The sequence below is a fragment of the Phoca vitulina genome, unplaced genomic scaffold (genome assembly GCF_004348235.1).
Source record: "Phoca vitulina isolate PV1807 unplaced genomic scaffold, GSC_HSeal_1.0 scaffold31, whole genome shotgun sequence".
In the NCBI taxonomy this organism is placed as follows: domain Eukaryota; kingdom Metazoa; phylum Chordata; class Mammalia; order Carnivora; family Phocidae; genus Phoca; species Phoca vitulina.
This window is the reverse complement of record NW_022589734.1, coordinates 543,537-554,704: the sequence shown is the minus strand read 5'-3', so window position 1 is coordinate 554,704 and position 11,168 is coordinate 543,537. Positions and strand designations below refer to the sequence as shown.

Genomic DNA, 11,168 nt, shown 5'->3' with positions numbered 1-11,168 from the left:
CCCCCCGACCTCAGCGGCTCCCCATCCGGCTGAGCACCAGGCCCCAGACCCACAGGCTCCGAGGATTAGGCACAAGGTCAAGGAATCCCCTATTTAACAAGCCCCACGAGCAAGGCTGAGGCACAGCCACGGGGGAATCCTCATCTTCGTTCCCGCGGCTCAAAGTGTGCTGGGAAGACCAGCAGAAACTTCAAGGTCTTTCCCAGACGCGACACGCGCGTGTCCCGTCTGTGGCGCACGACCTACGCCAGTCACGGAGTGACGAGGGTGGAGCACCTCCCCAGTCCACAGGCACTACCCTTACTCTGCGGCCGCTGCAGCCCGGACAGCCCTCCCGCTGCCCCTCCTCCCTCCGCAGCGCCCCGGACTCCCTCACCGCGCCGCCCCCCTCCCTCCCTCCCTGCTCTCACAGCACCTCCCCTGCACACCAAGGCCATTCCCGTTGCCAACAAACCGCCATCCTCGACTCCCAGGTGCTCCTTCCCAGCCGAACAGAAATCGAAGGAGACTCTGCTGCGTCCGTAGCTCCTTGACTGGGGACTGGAGCCCGCACGGCATCAGGAGGGCAGAGCGCGGGCAAGCAGAGCTGGGGACAGAACAGCAACGAATTTAAAATGCCAGGTGCCCGCACGCCCCCCGTCTGCTAATCCAGAGTCTGTTCGTCTGAGAAGACTGGGGAAAAGATGGAAAGAACAACCGAGCCCCAGAAGGAGGGCAAGTCCTGACTGAGTGTGAAAATAACCTCTGGATACTACAGATTCCCGGCGCGGGGGCTGCCCTGGGCCTTGTGGAGACACGGCCGGGCCAACCACCTCCTGCCGCTGTCAGACAGGAGACACCCGAAGCTCAATGAGACCAGACTCCCACGGAACATGCAAAGAGGCCTAGTCCTCTACAGAAACAAAGGAACAACAAAGAAACACCCAAAGATGGGCCGGGGGCCCAACCCAGGCCTGAGCCGAGGCTGACCCGGCCACACAACGTTGCTGCCCACCGTCAGTCCCGGAGGCAGGACAAGGTCTGGGTGATGTCCGAGGCTCTGTCATCCCAGGTCCTACTGGAGGGACAAGGACAAGAGAGCAGAGAGACTCCCCACCTGAGCAGTGACCATGTCACACCCCCGTTGAACTGAGCACCAAGTGGGCATGAGGCTCCTCCACACGAGGCTCCTCGCAGCCTTTTCCTGTCCCCACCTAGAGTAGACCCAGCACACCAAACTTGCAGATTCTGGAAGGTTCTCAGTGCTTCCATTTATTTCTTCTCTCAAACTTTAGGAAGCCTCTCCTTTCACTAACTCATCCACTCCTCATGACAAGAAATGGAAAAACCCAATTCACCTCCAGAGTCCTATTTTCAACAAGGAAGTAAGAAACTGTAGCTCAGTGTAACATAAAGACAGGGAAGGAGATGGCCCACTCGCCCTCGGCTGGAACACGAAAGCAGATGAGGAAAGAGGACACAGGTCAGTCAGGGCGGGGAGAGGGGGGCAGTCGTGTGCGGAGGGGGGCAGTCTCCCCACCTCCTCACATTACGTTAATAGGAACACAGACACATTCAGATGCCCTTTGCAGAAAGAGAAATCAGGGGTGTTGATGTCACAAGGTGGGAAAGTGAACACATCTTGTGTCGCTTTTCCCCCACAAGGCAGCTGGCTCACACTGTGAAAGAAAATAATCATGAACAGATTCAGGTCAGTCATATACATGTGGACTTTCTCAACAGCCCACCACATGCTCAAAGTATCCTCCTCAAAGAATCCCCGCTACCCAGTCATGGCCCCTTCCCCCCTCCCCTCCTCCCGTCAGGCCCTCCAGGGTCTCACCTTTAGGAGCAGAGAGAGCCCTGGGGACTGTCACTGCCTGGGGCAGGACAGACAGATTGTGGTCAGACTCACAGGAGATGAAACCAAAGGAGGAGCTGTGGCATGAGTGAGCTCCCCGAGGGGTCCCGTCTACACTGTCTCAGGGTCTCAGGGATCACCCCCTCCATACTTAACATGCAGCCTCAGCTTAACTCCTTCCTCTTCCACCTGGGAAAGAAAACATCCCATGGGATGCCATGGAGGAGGCAGGGCCCGAGATCCTAGATGATACGGATAGCCTGGACCACAGGGAAGTTTCCAGAACTGTCACTGCAGACCTAAGGCAGGATCAGGGACAGGAAGAAAAGAGATGGCAGGGCGAGACCAACCGTCCTCCTGGAGTCTGTCCTCAGCACAGACCTTGCTCTCTGACCTGTGACTGCTGGGAATCGGGTCTGTCACCACATTCATTGGGGTGATTAATCTGTCCTTCACTCTCACCTGTGCTTTACTACGGTGAACGGAGCCATGAGCCGCACGGTGCACGAGCACATGAGTGCGGTCGGCTCTGCCCACAAACAAGGCAGGACAGACTTCCACCTGGGCTTGAAACACTGCAGAAGGACAAGAAAACTCAGAGCACCCCCTTTCCCTACCTGAGCTCTCCCTCCTCCACATGACAGCTCCAACCACCAGAGCACCAGTGACCACAACGACAACCAGACCAGCCACGATGCCCACGACAGGAATGGGGGGCCGAGGAGGGGACGCTGGGAAGAGATAAGGAGAGGGCCTTGCCCCCCAGCTCTCAGCCCCGACCCTACTGAAGTTCTCCACAGGAGCTCCTCATGTCCCTGACAGGAGGCTCCGTGCCCAAGTTTCCCTCCTTACCCCTTCTCAGTGTGAGGGGCTCGGGCAGCCCCCCATGCTGCACATGGCACGTGCATCTCTGCTCCTGTCCAGGAGGCACCACCACAGCCGCCCACTTCTGGAAGCTCCCATCCCCTGCAGGCCTGGTCTCCACATGCTCTGTGTCCTGGGTCAGGTCCTCCCCATTGCGGTGCCAGGTCAGGGTGATCTTCTCAGAGTAGAAGCCCAGGGCCCAGCACCTCAGGGTGACCTCATGGTCAGTGATGGGATGGCGGGAGACATGTGTCTTCAGGGGATCTGAAGAGAAGGGTCAGAACATTCAGGAACTTAGGGAGGAGTTAAGATGGCAGAGGAGTAGGAGACCCTAAGTTCAGCTGGTCCCTGGAATCAGCTAGACGGTTATCAAATAATTCTGAACACCCAGTAAATCAACGGGAGATCTGACAAAAGAAAGCCTCCAAGTCTACAAGCAGAAAAGCGACCCCAGTTTGGGCGGTAGGAGGTGTGGAGACGTGAATCCGGGGTGAAATACCGGAGGCCACGGCAGAGCGGAGACAGCTTGCTTAAGGAGGCCACCGCAGAGTGTTATAAGCAGCAGAGCGCAAAATCAGAACTTCTAGAAGTCGGCTCCAGTGAGGGACGTCCCTGGCTTAAAGGTGCTCCGGGGGCGGAGTGGGGGCGGAATCCAGGTGGGACAGTGTGGTCTCCGGATCCCGGGCTCGCAGGAAGAGCAGGGGTGCCTGAGTGCGGCGGAGCTCCCGGGCGGCGGAGCGGGGAGCCGGCTGCAATCAGCGGGTCTAGGCGCCGGCTTTCTGCTCGGTGTCGGTGTTGCCCTAACCCGGGAACCGCTGCGCAGCCGGCAAACCACTCTCCGAGCAGGGGCCCAGCAGGCGGGAGAAGCACTGGAGAACCCCCCTTCCCCGCCCCCCAGGAGGAACTGCAGGGGGCCACGCTGCGGGAGTCCGTCCAGTTTGGAGTTTTGAAACTCGGTCACATGCCTGACATAAAATCGCGTGGTCACAGGCTGGGTGAACAGAGTTCCGAGGGCAAGCAGGGAGACCACAGTGACTGACTGCTTCTCGGTGCGGGCTCACTGAAGGAGGGGCGGGGGGTGCATTTTCAGCTCCGGGCTAGAGAGCAGGGTGCAGCCGTATTGATCCCGCGCATCGGAGCTGGAAGCCTTCGGGGAGCAAAGCAGCGCCACCTGGTGGAGTCCAGAGCTGCTTACACTGCGCCCGGCCTCTGCCAGGGAGGAGCAATTCCACCAGGGCAAAGTCCCCCCAAGAATCCGCGCAACACGCCCGGCCCCCAGAAGACCGGCAGGGACAACTGATCACAGGGGCTGCGAAGCTTCAGCTCTTGGGGAAACCAGTATATAGCATCATGGGTTTTTTTATTCTCTAGTCCTTCAGTATTATTTTTTGTTATTTTCTTATTTTTTCATTCTTTTTTTATTCTTTTTAAATTTTATATATACATTATATATTTTTTAAATTTTTGTTTCCTTCCATTGAATTTTATTTTATTTTTGTATATATATGTTTGTCTTTCTTATTTTGGGATCTAGTTTCTCTTAATAAGCTGACCAAAACACACCAAGGATCTAGTTTTTTGTTTTGTTTTGTTTTTTGTTTATTTCTTGTTTTGTTTTGTTTTTGTTTTTTTGTTTTTTTTTTCTGTTGTCGTTGTTATTATTATTTTTTCTCTCATTCTTCTATTCTTTTTTGGACAAAATGATGAGATGGAGAAATTCACCCCAAAAGAAGGAACAGGAGGCAGTACTCACTGCCAGGTATTTAATCAATATGGATATGAGTAAGATGTTTGAACTAGAATTTAAAACGATTATAAAGATACTAACTGGGCTTGAAAAAAGCATAGAAGACACTGAGAATCCCTTAATGTAGAAATAAAAGAACTAAAATCTAACCAGGTATTAAAAATGCTATTACTGAGATGCAGTCCCAAATGGAAGCAATAAAAACGAGAATGAACAAGACAAAAGAGTGAGTCAGTGATACAGAAAACAAAATGTTGGAAAATAAGGAAGCTGAAAAGAAGAGAGAAAAGAAACAATTATATCACGAAGGGAGACTTACAAAACACAGAGATTCCATAAAGTGAAATAATATCCATAATATAAGAGTCCCAGAAGATGAGGAGTGGAAGAAAGGGGCAGAAGATTTATTTGAACAAATTATAGCTGAGAACTTCCTTAATCTGGAGAAAGAAATAGGCATTCTAATCCAGAAGACACAGAGAACCCCCTCCAAATCAATAAAAATAGGTCAACACCTAGACATATAATAGTGAAGCTTGCAAATTTCAAAGATAAAGAGAAAATCCTAGAAGAACCTCAGGACAAGAGGTCCTTAACCTACAAGGTTAGACGTATAAGACTGGCAGCAGACCTGTCCACAGAGACCTGGGAAGCCAGAAAGGACTGCATGATGTATTCATGGTGCTAAATGAGGAAAATATGCAGCCAAGAATACTTTATCCAGCAAGGCTGTCACTCAGAACAGAAGGAGAGATAAAGAGTGTCCAGGAAAAAAAAAACTAGAGGAATTTGTGAACACTAAACCAGCCATGCAAGAAATATTAAAGGGGATCCTTTGAGTGGAGGGAGAGCCCAAAAGTAACAAAGACCAGAGAGGAACAGAGACAATCTACAGGAACAGCGACTTTACAGGAAATACAGTGGCACTAAATTCATATCTTTCACTAATTACTCCGAATGTAAATGGACTAAATGCTACAATCAAAAGACATAAGGTATCAGATTGAATAACAAAACAAGACCCATCCATATGTTTCTTAAAAGAGACTCATTTTAGACCCAAAGACAACTCCAGATTGAAAGTGAGGGGGTAGAAAACCATTTATCATGGCAATGCACATCAAAAGAAAGCTGGAGTAGCCATCCTTATATCAAACAAACCAGATTTTAAACCAAAAACTAATGAAAGATGAAGAAGGACACTATACAAAAGTGTCTATCCAACAAGAAGATCTAATAATTGTAAATATTTACGCCCCTAACTTGGGAGCAGTCAAATATATAAACCAATTAATAACACAATTAAAGAAACTCATTGAGGGCGCCTGGGTGGCTCAGTCGTTACGCGTCTGCCTTCAGCTCAGGTCATGATCCCAGGGTGCTGGGATCGAGCCCCGCATCGGGCTCCCTACTCCTAGGGAAGCCTGCTTCTCCCTCTCCCACTCCCCCTGCTTGTGTTCCCTCTCTCACTGTCTCTCTCTCTGTCAAATAAATAAATAAAATCTTTTAAAAATAAATAAAAAATAAAGAAACTCATTGATAATAATGCAATAATACTAGGGGACTTTAACACCCCATTCACAGCAATGGACAGATCATCTAGGCAGAAAATCAACAAGGAAACAAGGGCTTTGGATGACACACTGCACTTCACAGATATATCCTGTGCATAATATATATATTCCAGATATATGTATTCCAGATATATATCTCTAGACAAAGCCCCACTAAAAAGGAGAATTACAGACCAATATGCCTGATGAACATGGATACAAAAATTCTCACCAAGATGCTAGCTAATAGGATCCAACTGTACATTTAAAGGATTATTCACCACAACCAAGTGGGATTTGTTCAGGGTGGTTCACCATGCACAAATCAATCAGTGTGATATACTACATAAATAAAAAAAGGACAAGAACCATAGGATCCTCTCAATAGATGCAGAAAATGCATTTGACAAAATACAGTGTCCTTTGTACTCTCCACTAATGTAGGGATTGAGGGAATATACCTCAATATGATAAAAACCATATATGAAAGGCCCACAGTGAATATCATCTTCAACGGGGAAAAACTGAGTGTTTCTCTAAGGTCACCAACACAACAAGGATGTCCACTATCACCACTGTTGTTCAACATAGTACTGTAAGTCCTAGCCTCAGCAATCAGACAACAAAAAGAAATAAAAGGCATCCAAATCAGCAGAGAAGTCAAATTCTCACTCCTTGCAGATGACATGATACTCTATGTGGAAAACCCAAAAGACTCCACCAAAAATTGCTAGAACTCATCCAAGAATTCAGCAAAGTGACAGGATATAAAATCAATGCACAGAAATCAGTTGCATTTCTGTACACTAACAATGAGGCAGAAGAAAGAGAAATCAAAGAATAGGTCCCATTTACAATTGCACCAAAAACCATAAGATACCTAGGAATAAATCTAACCAAAGAGGAAAAGGATCTGTACCCTGAAAACTGTAGAACACCCATGAAAGTAATTGAGGAAGACACAAAGAAATGGAAAAAATGTTCCATGATCATAGATTGGGAGAACAAAATTGTTAAAATATCTATGCTACTTAGAACAATCTACACTTTCAATGCAATCCCATCAAAATATCATCAACTTCTTTCACAGAGCTGGAACAATAATCCAAAATCTGTGGAACCAGATGGAATGGTTCCAGAAAAGACCCCAAATAGCCAAAGGAATGTTGAAAAAGAAAACCAAAACTGGTGGCATAACAATTCCAGACTTCAAGCTCTATGACAAAGCTGTAATCATCAAGACAGTATGGTACTGGCACAAAAACAGACACATAGATCAAATGGAACAGAATAGAAAACCCAGAAATGGGCCCTCAACTCTGGTCAACTAATCTTCAACAAATCAGGAAAGAATATCCAGTGGAAAAAAGACAGTCTCTTCAACAAACGGTAATGGGAAAACTGGACAGCCCCATGCAGCAGAATGAAACTGGACCATTCTCTTACACCATACACAAAAATAGACAACTCAAAATGGATGAAAGACCTAAATGTGAGACAGGAATCCATCAAAATCCTAGAGGAGAACACAGGCAGCAACCTTTGTGACCTCAGCTCTCGCAACATGTTGCTAGACACATCTCCAAAGGCAAGGGAACCAAAGGGAAAAATGAACTATTGGGACTTCATCAAGATAAAAAGCATTTGCACAGCAAAGTAAACAGTCGACAAAACCAAAAGTCAACCGGCACAATGGGAGAAGATGTTTGTTTGCAAATGACATCAGATGAAGGGCTAGTATCCAAAACCTATAAAGAACTTATCAAACTCAAGACCCAAAGAACAAATAATCTAATCAAGAAATGGGCAGAAGACATGAACAGACATCTCTCCAAAGAAGACATACAAATGTACAACAGACACATGAAAAAAATGCTCAACATCACTTGTCATCAGGGAAATACAAATCAAAACCTCAATGAGATACCACCACACATCAGTCATAATGGCTAAAATTAAGTCAGGAAATGACAGATGTTGGTGAGGATGCGGAGAAAGGGGAACTCTCCTACAGTGTTGGTGGGAATGCAAGCTGGTGCAGCCACTCTAGAAAACAGTATGGAGGTTCCTCAAAAAGTTGAAAATAGAGCTACCTTACGACCCAGCAATTGCACTACTGGGTATTTACCCCAAAGATACACATGTAGTGAAATGAAGGGGCACATGCACCCCAATGTTCATAGCAGCAATGTCCACAACAGCCAAACTATGGAAAAAGCCCAGATATCCATCGACACATGAATGGATAAAGAAGATGTGGTATATATATACAATGGAATATTACTTAGCTATCAAATGAAATCTTGCCATTTGCAACAACATGGATGGAACTAGAGGGTATTATGCTAAGCGAAATAAGTCAACCAGAGAAAGACAATTATCATATGATCTCACTGATATGTGGAATTTGAGAAACGAAACAGAGGATCACAGGAGAAGAGAGGAAAAACGAAACAAGATGAACCCAGAGAGGGTGACAAACCATAAGAGACTCTTTTTTCTTTTTTTTTTTTTTTTAAGATTTTATTTATTTATTTGACAGAGAGAGACACAGCAAGAGAGGGAACACAAGCAAGGGGAGTGGGAGAGGGAAAAACAGGCTTCCCGCCAAGCAAGGAGCCCAATGCGGGGCTCGATCCCAGGACCCCAGGATCATGACCCGAGCCGGAGGCAGACGCCCAACGACTGAGTCACCCAAGTGCCCCAAGAGACTCTAAATTATAGGAAATAAACTGAGGGTTGCTGGAGGAGATGGGGGAGGGATGGGGTAACTGAGTGATGGACATTAAGGAGAGCATGTGATATAATGAGCACTGGGTATTATATAAGACTGATGAATCACAGGCCTGTACCTCTGAAACCAATTGTACATTATATGTTAATTAATTGAATTTAAATTTTAAAATGTTGAAAAAAATTAAAATAAAAAGATAAAAAGAGGATTCCTAAGGTTTGAGAGAGGAAATAAATGGAAGCACTGAGAACCTTCCAGGGTCTGCATGTTCGCTGTGCTTCTTCTGGGGGTAGGGACAGGAGAGGCCGTGAAGAGCCAGCATGGAGGGGACTGTGCCCAGCCCGTGTTCAGTGCATCCTGGGCTTTGACATGGTCACTCCTCTGCTGGGTCATCCTTGCTGCTCCTTTGTCCCTGTCCCTTCAGTGAAACCTTGTCTCACCAGGCCCTGGGGTCACAGGGACTCGGATCTCTCCTGTTCCAGGACCCTGTGCAGCAAGAGCTTCCTGTGACCAGGGCAGCCTAGGCTCAGGCCTGGGTCAGGACTCAGCCCCCAAGTTTTGCATGTCTTTTTTTTCTTTGTTTCTATGAAGAATTAGGCCTGTTCTTCTTGCGTACGAATTCTGGTCTCATGTTTCTCTGGTATCTCCCGGTCTGGAGCAATCACATGGGTCCTTTGGCTTCTTATTGTCCCCACAAGGCAGTGAGTCCCTCACACAGGAGTGTCTGTGGAATTGAAAGATGAATTTTCAGACCCATCCATCTCTTCTCCTCCTTCTAGGGTTGTTCTGGATCATTCTTTCCATCTTTTCCCCATCTTTTATAAAAGCGGATTCTGGAGTTAGAGATAGGATCTGAGAATTTCTCATCCTTATTAAATTTCAGTTAGTTTCTATCTTCTCTGCTCACCTGCCTGTCCCCCTGCCCTTGGCTCTAGTGATCCTTGTTCTGGTTCTGCTCCTGATTCATAGAGTGATAAAGCATGGTCTAATCTGAATTCACATTTGTCTGGAATACATGACCCATAAGCCTAGATAGAACTTTTCTGAAGGGAGAACTCTCAGTGTTTCCTGTGCTGTGGAGGAGGGATGGTGTGGGAAGGAGGACGTGGGGACATGGAGGAGACCACCACTGGAGAGAAGGTTCGTGATGGCTGCCACGAACAGCTGTGGCCTGAGGCTCATCTAGAAGAGAGAGGTGCTCTATGCGGATCATTTCTCCAAGTGATAACTGAGTGTCGGACACAGGAACACTATTGTGGCATCTAGGACACCTTAGTGAAGTCAAAGCAGACCGAATGGGCCCCCCTGGTGGGGCATATGTGCTGGTAGGGAGGGGCAGGCTGTGTGCTAGTAACTAAGGGAAGTGTGTGTGGTAGAGTTCGGGAAGTGCAATGAGGAAGGTGACCCAGAGGAGACCTGTGTGGGGACAGGGAAAATGGCTACTTTACGACAGTGGTAAGTGTGAGCCTCACTGAGAAAGTGACCTCTGACAGGTTTGAAGGTCATGAAGGAATTGCGTAAGAGGAGGTCGGGGGGGGGGAGCTCTTTCCAGGCAGGGAACCCCCAGTGCACACGCACTAGGACAGGAGCGCGTCCTGTGTTCACGGAAGGGCGAGGAGGCCACTGGGGCTGGAGCAGAGAGCAGCTGAAATGACATCAGATGTCCAAGCCTTAGGATATTAGAAGGGTTTTGGGACACCTGGGGGAGCTTATTCATTTAAGCATCCAACTCTTGATTTCAGCTCAGGTCATGATCTTGGGGTCCTGGGATCCATCCAGCTTTGGGCTCCACACTCAGTTGGGGAGTCTGCTTGAGGATTCTCTCTCTCCCTCTCCCTCTGTGTCTCCCCCCACTCTCTCTTGTGCATGTGCATGCTCTCTCTCTCTCAAAAAAATTTAGAAGACTTTTGAGTTTATCTGAGTGAGGTGTGGATTTACAAGAAGGTTTTGAACAGATGATCTACCTGTAGGACTTCTCTTAGAGGCACCTGTTTGCTTCTGTGCGGAATCAAGAGGTGCAGGGCGAGCGACCAGTAGGGAACCTATAGGAAACCAGTGCCGTGTCCCAGGAGGGGGATCTGGGGTGTGAGGAGGGAAGATAGTAGGAAGTGATTGGGTGCTGGAGATATTTAAAGATGGACTTTGCAGCATTTCCTAATGGATTCATTCTAGGGAGAGAGAATGAGGAACCAAGGAGGGCATCCAATATTTCAGAGTGCAAGTAGAAATGTGGAGTGCCTTCTGTGGAAATGGGGAAGACTCTGGAAGTAAGACATTTGGGGAAGCAGCATCACAGGCATCCAGTTTAGGAATGTGGAATCTGGGATGTCTACTAGAAACGTAAGTGACATTGGCAGTTGGATACAGAGTGCAGGGTAGGAGAAATATCTAGGTTGGAGAAATAGATTAGGGAGGTGACACCATATAAAT

The 11,168-nt window shown here is 47.7% G+C and overlaps 1 long non-coding RNA gene across 2 annotated transcripts in view; it reads right to left on the bottom strand.

Annotated features, from left to right (window-relative positions):
* Window positions 1-21: 21 nt before the first annotated feature.
* The window catches only part of LOC116644937, a 40,659-nt gene continuing 29,512 nt past the window's right edge, over window positions 22-11,168 (bottom strand). Inside the window, exons 4-5 of one of the 2 annotated variants that reach the window (XR_004301854.1) lie at window positions 2,693-2,968; window positions 22-586 (exon numbers count right to left, since the gene is read on the bottom strand). This is a non-coding gene — a long non-coding RNA (uncharacterized LOC116644937). The remainder of the gene's footprint in view (window positions 587-2,692; window positions 2,969-11,168) is intronic. The other variant, XR_004301855.1, reaches the window with a different exon arrangement.